General features: G+C 37.1%; 1 protein-coding gene across 9 annotated transcripts in view; it reads right to left on the minus strand.

The window, feature by feature from the left end:
• pdlim5a (PDZ and LIM domain 5a) overlaps positions 1-20,733 on the minus strand; it is a 244,895-nt gene extending 224,162 nt beyond the window's left edge. For 4 of the 9 annotated variants that reach the window (XM_039751077.1, XM_039751075.1, XM_039751073.1 and 1 more), the window contains exon 1: positions 20,630-20,733. The gene's annotated coding sequence lies outside the window, so the exon portion shown is untranslated. The remainder of the gene's footprint in view (positions 1-20,629) is intronic. The other 5 variants (XM_039751079.1, XM_039751078.1, XM_039751076.1 and 2 more) reach the window with 2 other exon arrangements.
• Positions 20,734-21,502: the final 769 nt, after the last annotated feature.

Here is a 21,502-nt window from a genome sequence, read left to right on the forward strand (position 1 = left end):
CATAATTTAATCTAAGACGGCACTATGAGACAAAACATCAGGATAACCTGACAGACCTGAATGCAATGCAGAAGATACAGAAAGCAGAAGAGTTAAAGAAGAATCTGACACTTCAGCAGACGTTTTTACCCGTGCAAAATCAAAGTGATTTCAAGTGAAGCTGCTTTTATGGGAGACACAAATGCACCAGTGCAACTTGCCCCACTTTCCCGGTTGCCAAGTAATGTTGAACCAAGTCAGCACAACGGTGTTCCCAAATACGCACTTTGCTGATAAACTGAGCGCACTGCGCACTGAGTTTGCACGGTGCTTTGGTGACTTTGAAGAACAAAAAAAGAATTTTGAGTTGTTTTGCAACCCATTTGCCGTCAATGTGGAAACTGCACCTGTGCACATTCAGATGGAGGTGATTGAGCTGCAGTGTAATGGCACACTGAAGGCAAAGTACGATACTGCAGGGCCCACACAGTTTATTCACTCCATTCCCACAGAAATGCTCCAGCTCCAATTCCTTCTCTCTTTACACCACTAATTTTCCCAACCTCCTCTCTAGTTTCTCTTCTACCTCTCCACTTGACCCCCATCTCCTCATGGCTCGTTCTCTCTCTCCCTCACCATTTCAGTAATCCAACACGTTATCAATACCTCATTCAGCATAGGTACCTTCCCTGCTGTGAACTTTTCAGGAAGTCCTTACTTGACTCATGTCAAGTAGGTAATTACAAACCAGTCTCCTTCCTCTACTTTCTACCCAAAACATAGGAATGTGTTATCTCTAATTAAGACTCTTCCTTACATCTACAGAAAAAGAATGCTTCATCCTAAGTAATTAGGTTTCAAGAGGGCCGATTCCACCAGGACGTCTTCACTCTCTGTTGACAAGTTGTTAGCTGTAGTCAGTATTGACACCTGTCCTCATCCTCCTAGATCTTTCATCTGTCTTCAACATGGTCATCCCTCTCTGACATTGACATCACTCGAATTAATCTCAGGTGATTTTTATTCTATTTCTGGTGCAGATCATACTGCATGTCCCAATGCGGAGAGATGCCAAGATGGCACCAGGCAAGCACATGACTGCCCCATGGATCTGTGCTGAATCTTGCCCTCTTCTTTCTACACCCCTCAAATCTAGTCCCCATCAGTGCTATGCCAATGACATGCAGCTGTACGTGTCATTTCCTCCAGAGCACCACATGGCATCAACTAGAATCTCTAGATCTCTCACTGATACTGCAACCTGGATGAAGAAGCATTCTTTTTCAGCTCAACCTGGCGCAAACAGACTTTCTTATTATCCCAGTCTGTCCATTTATTCAGCACACCATCTCTGCTCAGCTTGTCTCACTATCATACGGCAAGTATGTATGCAACCTTGGGGTAGAGATCAATGACCAGTTGTCGTTCACCAACCATGCTGTAACTGTTTCTTGGTCTTATATATTCACTCTGTAGAACAACCAGAAGATCAGACCATTTCTAATAATAATAATAATAATAATTATAATAATAATTATAATTCTGATAATTCTGAATAATTTCTGAAAGATTATGCAGTATAATTCCTTATCTAGGCTTTGATTCTGTCATCTCTGGACCTCTAACTCTCTGCTGGTAGAAGTACCAGCATGTGTCACCAAGTCACTGCAGATTATTCAAAATGCGGCAGCTTGTCTGAAGTACAGCCAGATAAGAGGGCACATGTCACCCTTTTCAAATCACTACATTGGTTCCTTATAACAGCACATATTAAGCTCAAATTCGGGATGCTTGCTTACAGAGTGGTCAGTAGGTCACAGTCTATATACATGAAGACCCTTGTGCCATTTGCTGATGAAAGGTGTCTTTTGAGGACAACCTTGCATTGTATCAAATCTCAAACCAGAACTCTATGTGTAGTTCCTATCTGGTAGAATGAGCTGCCCATCTCCATTAAAAAATCTGACTCCCTCAGTGTGTTTAAGAAGCATTTGAAGACTCACATTTGGTAAATTTCTTTCTGATATTGGTTTTGTAACCAAGGAAGTGAAAAAATCTTGCATTTTTGTTCTAAGCTCTTCACTTGTGTTCTCTCCCTCTCTCTCTTTCTTTCCTTGGATATGAAGGGGAAGTTGAAATGAAAAATGGCTGTATGTGAGATGTAGTGCATTGTCAAACAGCTCCGGGCCCTTGAGAGTCTTAATTTGGCAACATAAACCCTGCGTCATGCCGCTCGCTCAGTTGGTCAAGAGAGTTTTACCTCCCATGCCTACTTGAAACGACAATGATGAGGAAATCTGGCTTGCCATCCAGAACTGCTCCAACTCTCTCAGCTCCCCCACTATGCCAGGAGTCTTTGGTGATTTATCTGTTATTGGGTATTTAATTGTACTCAACCTCAATATTTCTTGCTGTAAACAGAAATCTTTTGTTTCCTGTTTTCCCACTGCACATGTACAAGATATTAAGAGAAGAGTGTCGACAGTCTTCAAGAAGCACAAACACAAGACTTTTGGGAACATAGTGCTACATGCGGGCATAAAAGAGACTCAATATCGACAGTCAGGTTGTAAAGGTGAACTGCAAAGCACTGTTTCAAGCCACAAAGTAGAGGACCCTGGCTGTAAGAATTATTATTTTACGTCCACTACCTCTGGCTAGAAGGTCGGATGAATCCTACTGTTTGCTGGCCGTGAACAACTGGTTGAGAGGCTTCTGCAAAAGACAAAACATTGCTTTCATGGACAACTGGGATCTTTTCTGGGAGAAACTGCATTTCTTCAGGCGAGATGTTTTTGGAGAGATGTTTTAGGATGCAGACCATCTCAAGGGTAATCTGTGTTTCCTGACTATGTAATTTTAGTCCTAATGTTTTCCATTTTGACTTGCTAGGATGCAATAATTCTGTAGTGAGTTTATCTTCAGATGAGTACTGTTTGAGCACTACAATAACACCATAATTTAATCAAAGAACACTGATAAACTACAATAAATGTAAATAATTGAATTACCATTTCACCTTTAAATGTGCACTATATTAAAATTATAACAAAAGATTATTGATTAAATAAAAAAATATGCACAATGCAGCATTAACACGGATAGCTTAATTACCATAACACCGCAATTCAGCTCTGCTCTTCTGAGACCTTAAATGTGGCTTCGCTAAATATTAGACCAAGAATGTTTACATTGATAATGTTATCAGTGATAGGAAAATCAACTTTCTTACACCAAGAGAAACATGGCTTAGCTCGGATGGTGCAGCAGTGTTAATTGAAGCAGCTCCTCTAAATTACAGATTTGCTCATTCAGTTCGCCAAGGCAAAAAAGGCGTCGGTTTTGGCAAGTATTTACTTGAGCCTATTAAATTGTAAAGATGCAAATGTTGGTACCTTCACGTCTATCGAGCATCTTGCCATTGTTATTCAAAGGAGTGTCACGGTCTCTTGTACTGAACGTTTATAGACCTCCTAAATATAATGCATCTTTTATTGTGGAATTCACAGACTTCCGTGTGCCATCAGGGAAAAGTAGTGTTTCTTCCCAATGAAGAGGCGTATCCGTGAGAATCAAAAATATTTTTTGTTTGGTGAAAGTGAAATCCACATATGCGAGTGGCAGAGATGCAAAGGGCTGGCGTGTAGCACAGGCCTATGGGGTTAGGGGGGTAGGGGGGCTTACATGGATTGGCGAGCAAAGCGAGTTAATAATATGTGAACATAAACGACTACTGTAAAACTGAGCCCACAACTACTTATGTCTACACAATCATTTCATCTTTTTATTAAATATGTTGGCATGAATACTTTGCGACGTGCGAATCCATGTCTTGCAACCCAAAACATGAGTCAGAGTCTCAGTACTTTAGCAAAACCAGCTTTTATTCAGCTTGAAACAGGAACAGCACGGTTATTACAATACTACTACAATAGCTGGATCTACCACTCTCCTATACACAGACACAGCTATTAGGTAGAGTTGTGGCCAATTAATACTATTTGCCAGCATTTGTAATGTTCCTTGCCTCACCCATCAATGGCAGGAGCTTACAGCATGACCACGATCTTTTCAGGTTTGTTTTCGGGACAAAATGCTACAGCGCTGGGAGCGCTTCGGGATGCTCTTTGGTGTGTCGTCCTGTTGGGGGAGTCCCAAAATAGTTTAAAAACCTTACAATTTTTAGAAAAAATAAAATATCAATATACATGTTTTAACCTGTATTTTAGTCTGACAGAACTATCTAAGTAATACTGGTTAGAAAATAGTAAAAGTTAACACACATAAAAAAGAACTCTCGGTTTACAGAGTGATGTATGAAATTTAAATTCCTTGTGAGTTGGGGCAAAATAAAAGGTGGCTCGTACCGGCTGCTGCTTCCTTCCTTCCCGCAGTGTTTCTGTCACAGCTCCAATTTTCCATGGTTCTAATCATGGAGTTTCACATGTTTTCGTTTGCCTCATTCACTGACTGCACATTCACTTCACCTCTCTTTGAACCTCATTTTGGGTCACAGACATGGTTGCGTGGTATACCGGTAAGGGCTGGGTGATATGGAAAAAAAATCTTATCACAATAATTTTTTTTCATACCAGTCACTATTGATATATTGTATATCACAATATAAATTGAATCACTATTTCTGTCAAGGTTCCTTTTTACTCCTAAGTGAGATGTGAAGATATCATAAGGGTAATTTTGGTTTAAATTAGGGATGCACCGAAATTTCGGCCGCCGAAAATTTTCGGCCGAAATAGCATTATCGGTTTCGGCCGAAACATAAGAAAGCCAAAATAAAAGCCGAATTGTCGCCACGCCTCTCCCATCCTCCCGTCTCGTTCGCGCTGTCATTACGCATCAAACACGGAGTATGTCGGCGGTTTGGAAGCACTTCAAAGTTTCAGATGAGGACAGCAAAGTTGCAATATGCAATATTTGCTCTGCAAAAGTTTCAAGAGGGGGTTCAACAGCAAAGACATTTTCGACTACAGGTTTAATACACCACCTTAAGTCAAGACACGCAATTGAATTTGAGGAATACCGTCAAACAACGTTGGTTAAAACTAAGCCAACTAGCACATCAACACCCTCGTTTGCCACATTTTTCTAAAAAATTAAGAAATTTGCAAATGACAGTGCTAAAGCACGTGACATAACAGAGAAAGTAATGGAATTCATTGCTTTAGATGACGAGCCGTTTTCAGTCATGGAGGACATCGGATTTCGTAGGCTAATACACCACATTGAGCCGCGTTACACACTGCCAAGCAGACGGTATTTTGCAGAGACCTCTCTACCTGAAATGTATGACCGTGTTGCAAAACATGTTCATGAGCTCATGACCACAGATATCTCTGCTCTAAGTTTTACCACAGACATATGGAGCTCTGACGTTAGTCCAACTAGCATGCTCAGTTTGACAGCGCAGTGGATAAACGCTGAGTTTAAATTGCAAAACATTCTGCTTCATGCACAGGAGTTTGTCGGCTCACACACTGCAGCAGCAATATCCGATGCTTTGGCTAACATGTTTGAAACTTGGAACATAGACAAGTCTAAAGTGCATGTGATTGTGAGAGATAATGCACGGAACATGATAAAGGCTATGGATGACAGTGGATTAAAGAGCATACCTTGCATGGCACACGCTGCAGTTGGCTGTGAATGAGGGAGTGCTTAGTCAGTGGAGCATATCAGAAATCACAGCAACTGGGAGAAAAATTGTGGGACATTTTAAGCATTCTCCGCTTGCTTATTCCAGACTACAAGATTTGCAAAAACAGTTTGGGATGCCAACAAACGACTACAGCAAGATGTGGCCACTCACTGGAACAGTACATATTATATGTTGCAAGGATTACTTGAACAGAAGCGGGTTTTAGCTGCATACATGACAGATCATGACCTGCCAGCAACTTTGAGTGCACATCAGTGGATGTTGGTGGAAAACATTTTCTCTCTCTCGCCCGCTCAACAGTTAACCAAGGAAATAAGCTCAGCTCAAGCGTCTGTTGCTGAAGTTATTCCACTGATCGCAGCACTGAAGCGCCTGCTTGGAAAAGAGGCGGAAACAGATCATGGCGTAAAAACAGCTAAAAAAAACTCTACTGGAGGCTGTTAACAAACGCTTCCAAGACATTGAGTCCAACCCTCTTTACGGCATTGCAACAATATTAGATCCACGCTTTAAAGACCATTACTTTGACGATGAGAAAAGGCAGGATGTACGCAAATGGTGCAAACAGAGCTTACGGCTCTTGAAACCTCTGGTGAAGCACAAGCCGCGACGGGAGAACAGAGCAAACTGTGCCTGAGAAACGGTCACGCACAAGTGATGAGGCGCACATTCCTTCGCTTGATATGTTTGACTTAAATTTTACAGGAAAGCGTCCCAACCCACAGAGGTGTAAGAGCAAGCGCAGCCTCACAAGAAGTAGCAACCTATCTAGCTGAACTACCCATTGGCAGAAGTGACAATCCACTTGACTACTGGCGCACGAACAAAAATCACTTTCCTTTGCTTGCATGGACTGCGCGCAAGTACTTATCTGCCCCAAGCACCAGCACACACAGTGAGAGATTATTCAGTGCAGCATCTCATGTTCTTGATGAGAACAGAAATCGTCTCTCCAGCCAGAAAGCTGAACAACTTTTGTTCATAAAGAGAAATCTGCCACTTTTGCTAAAATAAAAGCAGCCTAATTTGATGTTGTTTACAGTTAAAGGTTTGATTTATTTATTCTGTTATTGGAATGTTCTTTTGCACAGTAATTTAAAATTGAAGTAAAACGTTTAATGCAGGTAATATTTTGCACAATTCGTAAAGGCACTAAAAGCTAGCACAGACTGAGTGATTTTATTCAGTGCAGTATGTTCTTCATGAGAAGAGGAACTGTGTCTTCAGCCAGAAAACTGAAAACTTTTGTTCATAAAGATAAACCTGCTTCTTTTGCTTAAATTAAAAGCAGACCAATTTAGTGTGTATAGTTATGTTGTTTACAGTAAGAGGTTGGATTTATTTATTTTTCTTCTGTTTGTGCACTGTTGTTTGGTACAGTAATTTAAAATTGAAGTAAAAAAGCAGCTAGCACTTTTTTTGCACAATTTTGTTACAGAAAGAAATTTTATTTAGTTTTGTTATTGTTAAACAGCCTTATTACTGTTATTTATTATCAATAAAAGTTTGATTGCTTAATTAATTTGTAGTTTTTTTAATACAAACAAAAAGAAAATATTTTAAACATGTTTTTAATGAAGCCATTTTCGGTTTCGGTATCGGTTTTCGGCCAAGTGCATCCAAAAATTTCGGTTTCATTTTCGGCCCAGAATTTTCATTTCGGTGCATCCCTAGTTTAAATACACTGTGTGCACAATTATTAGGCAAGTTGTATTTTTGAGGATTCATTTTAATATGGAACAAACACAGTGCTATCAGTCAATCCAAAATGTTAATAAACCTGAAACCTGAATGTTTCACAACGGAAATGTGAGTGAGAACATCATCAGGGGAATACATATGTGCGCACAATTATTAGGCAACTATTAGTGTGCAGATTTATTATGCAACTAAAGGAAAAATGACAATTTTCCCATCTCACTTGTTTATTTTCATCTGTTATAGTGAGAATAATAAACAAACACCTCCAAATTTACAAATAAACATCTCTGACATTTCAAAAAAAATAAATCAATCAATCAATGACCAATATAGCCACCCTTCTTTCCAATAACAGTCATAAGACTTTCCATTCATGGAGTCTGTCAGTTTCTTGATCTGTTGACGATCAGCTTTTTGTGGAGCAGTAACTACAGCCTCCCAGACACTCTTCAGAGAGGTGGATTGTTTTTCTCCCCCGTAAATCTAGCGTTTAAGAAGTGCCCACAAGTTCTCGATAGGGTTTAGGTCAGATGAGGAAGGGGCCATGTCATTATTCCTTCATCTTTAAGGCCTTTACTGGCTGGCCACGCAGTGGAGAACTTCGATGCAAGTGATGGAGCATTGGCCTGCATAAAACTCATGGTCTTTTTCCTGTATCACTGTTTGAAGAAAGTGTCTTCGAAAAACTGGCAGTAGGTTTGGGAGTTGATTTTGAGTTCATCTTCAATGCAAAAGGTCCAACTAGCTCATCTTTAAAAATACCAGCTCATACCAGTACCCCACCTCCACGTTGGAGTGGAGCTCTGTGCCCATTACTGATCCACAGGTCCATCCATTTGGTCCATCAAGAGTCACTCTCATCTCATCGGTCCATAAAACCTTTGAAAAAAATCTGCCTTCAGATATTTCTTGGCCCAGTTTTGACGTTTCAACTTATGTTTCTTGTTCAGTGGTGGTTGGGTTTCAGCCCTCCTTACCTTGGCCATGTCTTTGAGCACTGAACACCTTGTACTTCTGGGCACTCCAGGTAGGTTGCAGCTCTGGAATATGAAAGTACTGGAGGATAATGGGTTCCTGGTAGCTTCACGTTTGATTCTTCTCAAATCTTTGGCAGCTAATTTGCATCTTTTGTTCTCAACATGTTTCTTGCGACCCTGTTGACTATTTGCAACAAAATGTTGGATGGTTCTGTGATCACACACCAATATCTTAGCAATTCCAAAAGTGTTGCATCCCTCTGAAAGACTTTTTACAATTTTTGACTTTTCAGAGTCAGTTAAATCTCTTTTTTGGCCCATTTTGCCTGAGGAAAACTAGCTGCCTAATAATTCTGCACACCTTGATATAGGGTGTTGATCTCCTTAGGCCACACCCTCCCTCATTACACAAATACACATCACCTGACGTGCTTAAATCCAATAAGCATTCAAGTTAATACAGCTTGGAGTTGGAATATACGCATAAAAATGATGATATGGTCAAAATACTCACTTGCCTAATAATTGTGCACACAGTGTATTATTTTCTGTCAGAAGTTGAACGTGACAAATTTGCTGTAGAACATTACACAACTGTATTTTAAGTAAAACAGATATATAATAAACTAAAATCTTAATTCTGACCAGTCAAAAACTTCAGCTGTTACAGGAAACAGAAATAAAATGCACAACTAAATTCTTTGGTCAGTTCCAAATAAATAAAATAGGTAATACAAAATAAAAATCTCTCAATTCTTACCAGTCAAAACCTTGTAAGTTTTACAAGACAACACACTAAATTTTTGGTTAACTCCAAATAAATAAAATAAAATTTTAATTCTGAATTCTAATTCTAGTTTTTAGTCTAAAAACTAAAATGTAAATCTTTCAAGTTTTACAGGAGATCACACAGTAAATTTATTGGTCAGTGCCAAATAAATAAAGCAGGTATTAACAACAACATTTATTTATATAGCACATTTTCATACAAAAAATAGCTCAAAGTGCTTTACATAATGAAGAATAGAAAAATAAGAGACACAGTAAGAAAATAAAACAAGTCAACGTTAACATAGAATAAGAGTAAGGTCCAATGGCCAGGGGGGACAGAAAAAACAAAAAAAACAGACGGCCGGAAAAAAAAAATTTAAGAAAATAAATAAAATCTGCAGGGATATTATTAATACAAAATAAAATCTCCAAAAAAAAAAAAAAACTCTCTATACTGTATCCTTTCCTTTGTATAGATTAAAACAGTTTTACCTGGTTGGAAAACAAACCCACAAATAAACAGACAAAACACATTCTATGTGGGTCCTCGGGTTACAACATCTCGATACACAACGTTTCAAGTTTAGAATGCTCACACCCATAAAAACTTAAAAAAAAATTGAGACTTTTGAGTGTTTTGGCTTACGCTGTTAGCTAGTTTGGTTGCGCACTGCGGAAGAATACGCAGTAACGTGGTGTATGAGTGAGGGAGTGGGTGAACTAGTTTGGCTGCGCGCGGCACAAGTGTTCCATTTGTGTTGCTTTGTTTGGTGACTTTTTGGCCCTTATCATGGCTCCGAAAGCTTTCTGACGAAAGTCAGAGTCTTCAGATGGTAGTGCTTCAAAGAAGAGGAAAGCCATCACGATGGAAGTGAAATTAGACATTGTAAAAAGATCAGAAGGAATAAAGGTAAGGAATTTTTTTTTTTTTTAACACTCATTTTTTGTCATTTTTTTCTGTTACTACAATACAGTGTACAGTACAGTATATTTAAGTCCTTTTCCTTTTTCTGTGGCTTAGTTGTGTTTTTATTTTCTAGATTATGATTCTGCAAATGTGTTAGGATAGGTAAGTGACTTAGGCTAGGGTGTGTTTCGATTTACACCAAAATTTGGGTTACAACACTGTTGTAGGAATGGAACTGTGTCATAACCTGAGGACCCCCTGTATATTCTGAATACAAATTCAAGCAGCTTTCAAATTCAAACGAAGGAGAATTTAAATGAAATTGACATATTTCATTTAAAAAATGAAAATTACATTTGTATATAATTCTGTTCACCAACTTACCGATAGCCGAGTGAAGTGGATGTTTAAAACACTGCAGCCGTGTCCAGTTGTTTAGTGATGTGGCCTTCAGTATATTGGTCCTACGGTCTATTATGATACAGACTTGTTTGTCTTCTCTAAGTCTACGTGATGCAAGAGCTTCTTTCAGTCTTAAAGCGATGACTTTGCCTGCATGATAGGCAATTTTAAAGTAGGTACTTTGAAGACATTTGCTTTTCACTTTCAAATCCTGGTCAATGAAGTGGGCAGTGAGGCTATGGTTCAGATATGTTACTTGACCACAAATCCAACATGTTAAAGAAGTATGACACACTTTGCAGCTCCTTTTCAACTGTCTCTGTACACTCCGTGTATAGCTAGGGAAGCTCCATCTGACAGAAATGTTTATGGCCAGGGTGTTGGTAAAAAGGGTCAATTACATTAATCAGCAGTTTAAATCTGATATTTTCGAGCCGGTTTCTGACATCATGTAAGATGCAGTAAAGTAGGCTATTGCATTTGTGATATCTCTGTGTCTCTTTTTTTTTTTTTTATAAGGCATTTCCGTTGAAGAACACTCGTTGGAGACCACCAGCACTTGCTTAGGTCCGGGACTGTAAAGCCTTGTATTGTGCATATTCTAAAGGATAGCACAGCTTCAGATGGTACAAAAGGTTAGTGGCTGATTTTTCCGAGTTTTTGTTAACATTTTGTGCAGTCATTTTCTCTTTTATCTTGCTACCACTCCTCTTGTAATTGTGTGAACGCTGAATGTGTGCTGCTGCAAGGTGCTACTCCTACGCTCAGTGCTGTGTACGTCAACCTAACCTGACGTTGGCTGTAACACTGTTCCAGGGACATGATTGGTTTGGCGCAGTGCTTTTCTCATTATCCTTCGAACTCAACATGAAAAACAACATGAAAAGCTATCAACGTTGTAACGGCCGTCCCTTACCCGGCCAGCAGCTACACCTCCAAGACCTGTGGCCTGGATTAATTGCTGAGGTTGAATCTAATCAAGCCGTACCTTTAACAAATTAAACCTTTTCCCCACAATCGACGGTGGAAATAAGCACAAAAGCAAAACAGATATGTAAACTTAAACTGATAAAATGTATTAAATGAAACAGAAAAGCTAAATAAATTATAAATATCCCTCCACCAAAGCAACACCGTGACAAATCCCTAGATAAATATAACTACCCCTCCCTTGCCCTTGTAACATATAACAAACAACACAAATACCAAAAAAGAATGAATGAAATACGGAAATGAATGGTCGTGAACTTGACTCCGAGTAACAATTGTCCTGAATGCAGATGACTGGTTAACCGATATATGGAGTGTTTGTAATTCCCGAAACAAAAATGGAACAGCCTTACCGTGTATCCTCGGTGGTGGTGGAAAATAATCTGACCCCGGGGTCTCTCGATGATGAGGGTGTTGCAGTGAGTCCGGCGGAATGAAAAACAAACTGGATGGAAATGCGCGATGTGAAATACAGCAGGTACAGGTGGTTCGTGGTCGTATATCGAAAATCTCCTTCTCTCCTTCCTCTTCTCTTGATTGTTTTTATAGTCCTGTGACGAATGTAATTGATTAATTGAAAACCGGTGTTTTCCAGGTTTGGGGCTGCGATCTCCTTCCATCATCCGTCCCCCTTTACGGGGACGGCATTCACCGACACACACAAACAGTAAACGGGACGATGGAAACAAGACGCACATGGTACGAACACAAACACGATTACTACTAAAGTAAAGAACCCAGGTCAATGGCATTTAGAATATGAGAAGTGACTCTGAAGGGCTTGCACGGTAAGAACTTTCTATCCTCATCCATCTCCAACATTCAGCACCAGCTCTCCTCACAAATGGATGTTAACCTCAGCTTTTCATTTTCAAAAAGATAGTTTTATGTGTGTGACATACAGTACAAAGTTATTTTTTAAATAGCTACAGAACATATGAAACAATATACTACACATAATATTAATGATAATGATTTATTTGTATAAACATGTTTCACAATGACTAGCACAGAATTCTAGTGGACTTGCACTTGACTCTGTATATGCACCAAAGTGCATTTAATGCTACCATCATAATAAAAAAAGCTCTGTTTTCCAAGGACTGGTTAACAGAGGTATTACTGTAGCATGGTTGATCACTCAGATGAAGTAACCAAGATTCACAAGCTTTGTTAAACTGAAACCGGTGTGCACGATAGCCCCTTCCTCATTAGCTGTTAGATGACCAGATGATGTAGCTTATTGACACCTGTGTATCGATGTCAGTCATATTTTCAATACAAAACACTTACAGAAAATTCTTTGAAATTTATATGGAAATATAAAATATTACAATAGCAAATGTCACAAATTTCAAGGAGTGCTTCACTGACAAACCAGGACTTTAACAGCATGTTATTATAAAAACAGCTTTAAAATAAATAATTTAAATGGAAATATCCTGAATTATCTTGGAATTCACCAATTCAACAGCATATACAGTATATAATAATACTTGAAGATGTATACTTAGTATGGATTTTACAGAGTATAAATTTAGAATGTGCATATGCTAAGATAAATCTAGTAGTTTACAATATCATCCTTTATAACCCCTATGCTGTAATCCCTCCCCAGTTTTGGTGCACTGAAGGGATCCCTAATTCTACCATACATTCAAGTTCAAGCCCTGTATTGCATTTTGATATTTATGAATGCCAATAGTTGTTTACTCAAATGATAGTTGGTTAACTACTTAACAGACATAAGTATTCTAAAACTGTTACTGTAAGTATTTTTGTATTTTGTGTTGTATTACAGAAAATGTACAATATTGTTCACTTCAATAATGGAGGTCCTTTAATAATTCCATTCAATGGCCTTTTTGTTTTTTGCCATTGTACTGAAAGGTATTGAGTATCATAAAATTTCACAGGTAATGGTATCAAATACAAAAAATATGATTTTGTGGCATCATGAGCAGGGCAATATATTGAATCAATATTATAATAAAAATCAATATGCAAAAGATAATATCGCAATGTTCATAACTTTATTTTGCACAACCTCTTATGAATGTGTAATAAACTCCACAAAGACTCTAGCACTCTTTTAAAAACAGAATGTGGCAGAATTTAGGATATGGATTCATAAGCATCACATGCTATTGTAGAATAAACCAAATTATTTTACCACAGTTTCTGTTAATTGTTGGATTTGTTTTGTAATTTTATTTCAGGAAACGGCCAATAAATTTATTTAAAAAGTCTTTAATTTCAGCTGTCAATAGCACTGTATTTTATTCATTATTTGGTAAAGTTTTACTGTTCATTATTTATTTTAGGCCACACATACAAATAAATGTTAAAGCAACAGACTTCTTTATTTTTAGAAAATAGACATTAAAAATAGATATAATGTTGCCTTCTGTACTCTGATCCGTGACTGGAGAACCATTACATGTAATTCATTTAAAAAAAAATATACACGTATATAATGTATGATCGGTCATTTGCACACTGAGTAATCAAGAGTCTTTCCTTATATAAAAACAGTTAAGCAGAGAGAGACAGAGAGACGGCACACACGCCTGAGCTCTGTTAACTAACTGGCAGACACGGATGCCAGCCAGGCAGACAATATATACAAAGGAAACAACAATGTAGAGATTAAAACAAAAACGGCTGGAAAAAAACATTTCTCAAGATGTTTAATTTGCTAAAATTTCATGATATTTTATTGAGAAAAAAATGCCCAGGTTCTAAGAATATATTGAGATATACTGAAATTGACATTTTCTTTAATATAATGCAAGAGATACAAGTTACACAATGGCTACATTCCTAGTGCACATTTGGAATGGAAAAAATATATCCATTTAGCCTGTAAATATTATAAATAGTTTAAATACTTAATAGAACTAAATACTTAATAGAACTAAAACAAGGACTGTGACCTTGAAAAAGTAATCAGTCTTATGAGTCAAGACAGAAACCACTACCTATCTAAAAAACTGGCAAACAAAACAGGACATTCCATACCAGTGATGAAAGATTCTGCACAAGCACTGGCAGGCTACTGTTCTAGTTTAAAAGGATTTATGCAGCTGGCAATCCTGGCTATGAATGACAATTATGTCACTCATGTTTGAAATTATTCTGCCATTCATGCAAGTCATTCAAAGTATATTTTCAATAGTTTAAAATAAAAAGCATACTTTAAAGCAAATATGAACTGCAGGAATGTGTATACCTCTTTTTCAGAAAAGCAAGTATCACAGAACTGAAAAAGACACAAAGAAGTGCTTTGATTATTATTGCAAAAATGGGTGTGGCTGCAATTAAGAGTGCATAGGTAGTATGATTTAAACTTATAAACATTCTGGTTCTGATGATAAACATCTATCCGTCTTTACATTTTCACGCACACCAAATTTACGGTGATAGGGTGACATGATCTTTCTTAGTAACAAGAGGGGAACTAAATTGCTATAGGACATGCTCCGAAACTGACTCAGAGAGGCAAATTAACCAAGCATGCACATCTTTAGGATTTCGGAAAAAAAACAGAGAGGAGGATGTGGAAAAAATATAAAGAAGAGACAAACGGCCACCAGCAAGTTTGATTACAACAGTCCAGAATAGCAGGCAGAAGGAAACAAAGAATGAACCACATGTTCAGAAAATATCACACAAACTTCACAGAACTTTAAAACATGGTTCTTTCCATGCAACAAGTCCTGCTTGGACATGCTCCAATTCCAGAGTCCCTAGATTGAATAAAGCAGTTTTGATAAAAGACAAAATGAACTATCACAGTAAGCATTTTCTTTATGTATAACATGAAGAACTTCTAAATCTTTTAATGTTTACTGGTCACTGGTAATACAGCATGCATTATAATTCATAACTTCTTGAAGGCAAATTAAAAAAGGCATCAGATCAGCCAAGACACATTTAAAAACCAAACCTGGAATTATCCCAATGTGACAACTACAAGCACACAAAATACTACTAGGGTTTTCAGCCAGTGACAATAAAAGAATTAAACAAGAAGCATAAGCCACCAGATGAAGGTGGGCAGCCTACCAGACTTTATAAATTGAGCAACTGTATAAAATACATAAACACTATTCTTGCACATATATTGCATGTTATGTATACTTGTGTGTCTTTGATGATATAGTATTTCATTGAACTATATACACTATGTAGTATAAATATGACAATAAACCTCAACATTTTTTTTAACAATATATGCACATTGTCAAAATATTTTTAAAACATGTCACTTCCTATATGCAGTATATGCCTTTCCCAGCCATCACTATTCCAAAGAAAGAAAATGTTGATGACTTTTGATTTTCTCATAATGTCTGACCTGTCTTTCCAACTCGGCTGTAAATTTACTAAATACTTAACAGTTTGCGATCCAACATCAATTTCAAAATTATTAAATTACAGACAAAATTGAAACATTCTAAAAACAACAAGATGTTCTCACGCTGGAGCATATTTGCATTAACTCATTTCAAGTCTCTTAATTCCCATGGTATCTTTACTAAACACTTCCAGCTATGGATTTCAAATCCAAAAACTCAAACTTAGAGCTTTCAGGTTGTTTTGCTTCATATCATACTTACTATTGATTTTTTTAGTTTCTTTTCATTTCAAATTTCACAGTAAGAAGCTATAAATAGTGTCCTGTAGTGGAGTTGTGTCTGATACAGGGATTTTTCTAACATGGTTTGAAAAAAACAAAAAAAAATCCTGATAAATCTTGATCTTGCTTAAAGTGTTTAGCTGCATAGGAAGTTAAAAGCTCATTGAAGAAAAAGTTTAAGTAAAGGCCATAAAGTAATTATTGACCCACAAAGGAAAATGTAATAGTTTAATAACATTTTATATACAGTATTTAAATTTTAAAAGGCCGTTTTATATGCGGTTCCATACTGTACAGGTATATACAGATAATTTAATGACTATATACATGAAAAGGTGCAGAAAGGGATTCAGACAAGTAGCAAACATATGCCACAGGAAGAAAAAGATGCCAAAAAAAAAAAAAAGATACAAACACAAACATTTTAAAAAACAATGAAATTCTAAATTACAGTATAGTAAAACTGGTATGGTGGTTTTACAGTTATATTCACAAATGGAGAAGGCTATAAAAAGAGTTAACATCTAAAAGATGAATAAATATTTGTGGAAAATACTGTAGTGAAGCTTCTTTGTGTTTTATGGACACAACTACTAGCTTGAAAATGTCAAGTTGCCTAGAGTTTTTTGAGGTCAAGCAAGGACAGCTGGTGTGAAATACTATGTGCATGCTGTGTATACTTTCCAGTTTATTCAATGATTATTACTAACATTAAACCAACCATTTGTAACCCATGAACCCAAGTCAGGATCAAGAGGGTTGGAGTCCAATACGAAGCTACTGTTAATTTTTTTTTTTTGTTAATTCAGATAGAATGGGTACAACTGCCTCATCGACTTTTATGTTAATCTTATTCTGTAAAATAACATATAGTCTGACTTTTTAAATTAAAATTTATCAGGTTTAATAATGTTCTATTTCCAAACATGTAAATGAGCAAATAAAAAGCAAGCCAAACTCAGCTTCTTAATTTTATTCTAGTCACACCATTTTAAGCACTGTTTCACACCATTGCTTGCTTTCTTAACTGGCTTTCTTATTTTACTATTTCCACACAACTCTGCATACAAAACTACTTATAATTAAATTTAAATTATGCCTACATTAGATACTGCTATGTTCAATGGCATATTCTCTAATTTATAAAGTCTTCCTTATTTATGCCAAAAAGTCCTCTAGAAATTCAACCCACTCAGGAGGTCCACAGGCATGTATGTTTTACATCATATAAGTGGCTGTTAACTCCAGCATATATATGCCTGGTTCTGAATACTGGAAACTATCCCTACTGTAAGGGGAAACAAAATAAATAAATAATAAAAAAATAGCAAGGAGGATAAAGAATTGTTCTCTGTTACAATGAATCATGCAGAACAGAGATGACAGTTCATAGGATTTCAATTGGTAGGGAGTATAAACCTATGATAATTTTGGTTGAAATGAAAACCAGTAACTAATATAAACATACAGAAGCTGAACAGGACAGACACAGCCTAAATAATTGGCAAGGCCAGTATGGATACGATGAAGATTATGAAAGGCCTGTATTGTGCTGAAATTATTTTTCCATTAATCTTCACTTCTGTAATTATGTATGTTTTAGTAAATAACAAATTACATACAATTATATATAAATACTGCAGAAATGACAAATTCATGTAAATTCCTTATAATAAGGGGAAATGTTCCACTTTTCCTTTTTTAATCCACAAAGCACAAATAACTTTCTCGTAACACTGCAGAAGTTTCTTTTTTTAAATTTCAACCTGTTTACCCTGTAACCAGTGTGCAAGATGAGCATCAAGTATTATGAATAAGCTGAGGAATTTGATTCTTCAATATTGAACTGAATAAACACATTATAAATTGGATGGGAACTATGGCAGAGTGAACTCAATCTTTAAAACTACTACAAGACAATCCCTTTGGCATTCAAAATCAAAGTTTTACCCTTGTATAAATGCTGTGCAACAGTTTTGCAGTTGCTGTTTTTAAACTATTAAACTGCAGCTGGCACACACAATGGAGATGTTAGTAATTAACAAATTGGCATATTTTTATTAAATAAACCATTATATTTACACAGAAAATAAGTAAAGTCTGATTGGTTGCTCATTGGATATAAAAAATGCATTTTCAACCTTTACAGCATGTGGACAGATAACAGTCCCATTATTTAAAAAGACTGAGTGACACAATCAGACAAGCAAAATAACTGCATATTTGAAGATACACTTCCCAGAAATTAAGACATAAAAATGTTTCTTTAGACAGTATAATAATGAGCAAAACTTTTTTGCATGCAGCAAGCCACTCAAATGGAGAATTCCAACATTAAGAAAGAAACAAATGCAGGGGAAGGGAAAACAAAGTGGCTGCAAAAAGCGGTTTCTGGATCTTTCTTTTTTTCTAATGTAATATAAAAAGAAAAGATTTTTAATTAATAACATAGTTTCACTGTCATTCTTTACCTGTACTGGAACCGATAAACACAAATGTGAATGTATACAGTTACAGTTGTTCCACCTGCTTTTGAATACTATTTTTCATTGTCATTTAGTATTACTTCAGCATCTTGTAAACTGGAAGTGTTATATGGAAATACACTGTATTTATATAAATTAGACTGCCCTAACATTGATGTCAAATGAAATCCCCAAGATACACACTTGCTTTTGTTTTTACATACAGTATATACAAAAACAACCCTTCAATGATTTTAATTGTTCCTTTAATCGCTTTGACAACATTCACCACTAAAAAACTGAAGATAGCATTCTAACAATTTTTTTGGAAAATGCTTAAATAATTCATGCACAACATACTTTTATTCCAAAGTTAGCACAGTTGAGACAAGACAGTCCACTCTAGAATAAGCACCTCAAATTAAACTTCTAAAAGGACACATCTGAAATATTTTACATTCTTTTTAAACTGTGGTAATGCAGTAGATTTAAGCATTCTATTCAAGTAATGAACCTACCTAATCCAGTTCAGGGTGGCAGGGGATCCATAGCCCATACCAGCAGCATTGGGCACAAGAAAGAAATTAATTCAACATGACTTAAATCCTTAGCCTTAATCAAACTTAGACAAACTGTATTTCCCTCTTTACCTGTAACCTCAGTAACTACCAAACATCTTTAACATCTTTCTGTCTGTGTCACTCTCTAACATTATGAGCCTCTAATTCTTTTTTCAGGTAAATGGCCAACAACTAGCAAATGTCATGCTAGCCAGATGTAAACATATAGGTGTATGTTAATAAACGGCAATAGCAAAAACATACATAGGTTACTCTGCAAACAGAGAGCACAAGTTCAGGTGAAGAGTACTGACCGGCAAAAAGAATTGTATGGATCATTCATAAATTTAAAATGCTTTTAGAAATCTTCTTCAATTTCTAACCAGAAAATTAAAAAAGTTACATGCCAAAGGCAAGGACGGATCTCTGGAAGGAAAAGGGGTTTGTTCAGCCGTCTCCGAGTCCGTAAGATTAAGGTATTTTTGTTATATTCACATGGGTTTTCCCCTGTCAGCGATCCAAAACTCTATCTGAATACATCTTCTAAATGTTTGGGTTCCGGGGTAACGTTACAAATAAACAATAGCTATTTTAGCATTCTAACCAAGAGTCATGTTTAAATCCTCCTGCCCAGCAATGTGACTGGCAACTCTGAAATCTACACAGCCTCGTTGAGTAGGGCTGCCTCCATGTCCAGTTGTTAGTATTATTTTTTTTTACTGGGACTGGCTTAACCCTATACCACGAAAGCTTGAACCATCAAATCAGCAGCTAAAAATGGGTGAACGGAAACAAGGATCGGCAAAAGGATAGTTTTCTGCATAAAAACTAACAATTATAAAAGTATACCTAAACACCCTTTGTTTCTCCAGAAACTACAGTATTCGATTTACATCGCATTAATGAAGCAAGTACAGTATTGTTACTGGGAACATATGATGTAAGCGTGTTTTGGTACACTTGGACAAATTAATATCCAAACTTAAAGTTTACAGCGTTTTACACAACTCTAAAATAATTTTCTAAAGGAATTTGTTGACAATATCACTACGTAATATAAAGTTTGAGACACATTGGTGCAGAAAGCCATGTATTTTCATCTGCAAAACACGCCTTAAACGGTAAAAAAACGAAGGTAACCTGTTCCTGCAACTTCTGCAGACAAACGCGATGTTCATTAGACGCCACTTTCTAAGCGACTGCGCCTATGTGCGTTTTCCAAATTACCAGCGTCACACCCGCTCCCCTGAGGGAACATCTCAGCTCCCACCGTCCCGCTATATGAATGAGGCCTGGAGCAGCCCGATGAGACCAATACCTGGAAATAATGGTAACTAAGAGCCCCGCATTCTAGACTCTCACTTTCCAAAGAAACGACGTGTGATTCCTTCACTTTTTTCTACTGTTGCGAATACACAACAGCACTGCTCTCCTCACCAAAAAACTTCTCATGCAGTTCATTCTTTGAGCAACTGAACCTAAAGACACAATTACTCCCAGTGTAACACCGCTTAAGCGATTTCTGCAAACGCATACAAGTTCTTGGCAGCAACCTCACCTTTACTCGAGAATCTCCTATTTGCAGGTCGCCCAGCAGCTGTATGGACTGAACTGTACTGTTTATCGAAGCTAAAATCAATTTGACTTCCGTCTATCTCTGTGCTTTCTTCCCGCCCCCCAAGTGGGAGGAGACACTGTAACACAAGCGGCTAGGCAGGCAGCACTTCTAAAATAGGAAGTACTTAGTTCTTCCATGGAGCGAGAATCCGAGCTGCTCTTCTAAGCTGCCCGATCGTTAGGAAAGATGACCTTCCATTTCTGAATGCTATACCCTGAAATTAAGTATAAGCTCATCTGCACGAATGTCATATGCATGAAGTGCCCCGGGACGGTGCTTAACTGAGCTTCATATTGGTGGGTCACTTTCCACTCAACCACTAAGTTTTCAAACTGTTACGTTGCTTTTAATTTCTCTTTAAAACAAAGGAGAAGTGTATCAAAATCAATACCCAATAGCACCTTAATGGTATACGTTTTGTTATTACTACAGCACAGAAAGAAATGCAATTCTGTCAACACTTAATGCCATTATAACTAGTAATAAGCTCGCGCCGGTATATCTGTTTTCCAGTCCATTTAATCCAATTAAAGGTCGCGGGGAGGTGGTGTTCCGACAAGGAGGAAACAAATCTGGATGGATTACTATTTCCTTCACATGCCATATTCACATTTAGATTGTACATTTAATTCAACACTTCAGTTTGTCTAATGTTCAGCACAAAATATAAACTGACCGGCCGAATAACAGAACATAACTGATAAGGAACACTAGCGCGAGCCAAAGCACTCCTGCATAGCTTTCAAGAAAACTTCTAAACCGATTTACTGCCTCAGATTTAGTACGCATGTGTATTTGAAAAGGGCTGTGAAC

This window comes from Polypterus senegalus, chromosome 4, assembly GCF_016835505.1.
Source record: "Polypterus senegalus isolate Bchr_013 chromosome 4, ASM1683550v1, whole genome shotgun sequence".
NCBI lineage: Eukaryota > Metazoa > Chordata > Cladistia > Polypteriformes > Polypteridae > Polypterus > Polypterus senegalus.